This window comes from Primulina huaijiensis, unplaced genomic scaffold, assembly GCF_012295235.1.
Source record: "Primulina huaijiensis isolate GDHJ02 unplaced genomic scaffold, ASM1229523v2 scaffold203742, whole genome shotgun sequence".
NCBI classification, from domain to species: domain Eukaryota; kingdom Viridiplantae; phylum Streptophyta; class Magnoliopsida; order Lamiales; family Gesneriaceae; genus Primulina; species Primulina huaijiensis.
Window position 1 is genome coordinate 1 of NW_027353370.1, and position 833 is coordinate 833.

General features: G+C 34.3%; 1 long non-coding RNA gene across 1 annotated transcript; it reads left to right on the top strand.

Moving 5' to 3' along the window:
- On the top strand, window positions 1–797 carry LOC140966273 (uncharacterized). The gene is made up of 5 exons (XR_012173302.1): window positions 1–111; window positions 221–263; window positions 351–389; window positions 476–600; window positions 737–797. It is a non-coding gene; the product is annotated as an uncharacterized lncRNA (long non-coding RNA).
- The last annotated feature ends 36 nt before the right edge of the window (window positions 798–833 follow it).

Here is an 833-nt window from a genome sequence, read left to right on the forward strand (position 1 = left end):
AAAAGTGTGCTTGATCCTTGTGAAGATGAGAATAATGACAATCCCGATGATGAGGTAAGCTTGGGCGCTGATTCTCCCCGAAAAGGTGACTATGGTGAATCTGAGAATGAGGTAATGAATTAAATGCCTTTTCTCCTTCTATTTTGAAGTTACAAGTTATTGAAAACTCAACCCTTCATATTTTTTGACAACAAACTTGTTATTCTACCTGTTTATTCAGATTAGTGATTCAGATGAAAATCGATATATTGTTGCACCTATTGGTAAATTTACCTCTACTTTTACAATCTTGTCAGTTAAATGTATTGTACTCTCCATGTAACCAGATATCCATGACATTTTGTTGATAGGAAAACAACAATGTCAAGAAAATGGTTCAAGTGATGAAGGTTCTATACAAATTGCCAGAAGAAATTAAAATGAACTTCCATATCATTCAAGTTTAAATAGAATATTGATGATGCTTTCTGTTCAGAAGATACTCAGGATCCATCTGAAGATGAAAACCAATTTGGAAGGGTGAAGTACTGGATAATCTCGCACCACCTTGACACTGTTGAGCTCACTGACGTTCTCTCAAATTTTCCCGATATCTCTGTGGTGAGGATATTTTTACGATTCAATGATTTTATGTAGATGGAAATAGTTCTTTTTATAATTCAATAGAGTTCTGTTTGTTTAAGCCATCCAAGTTGTGCTTGTTTGTTTACCTGATCAATATTTTCAATGTTTGCAGATCTTGATTGAAGGTACGTATCGAGGATCCTTTCATTTTAAAGAGCTTAACTGAGTTCTAGTCCTGTAAGTTTTGCTGTTGAGCAATGCTAAATCTT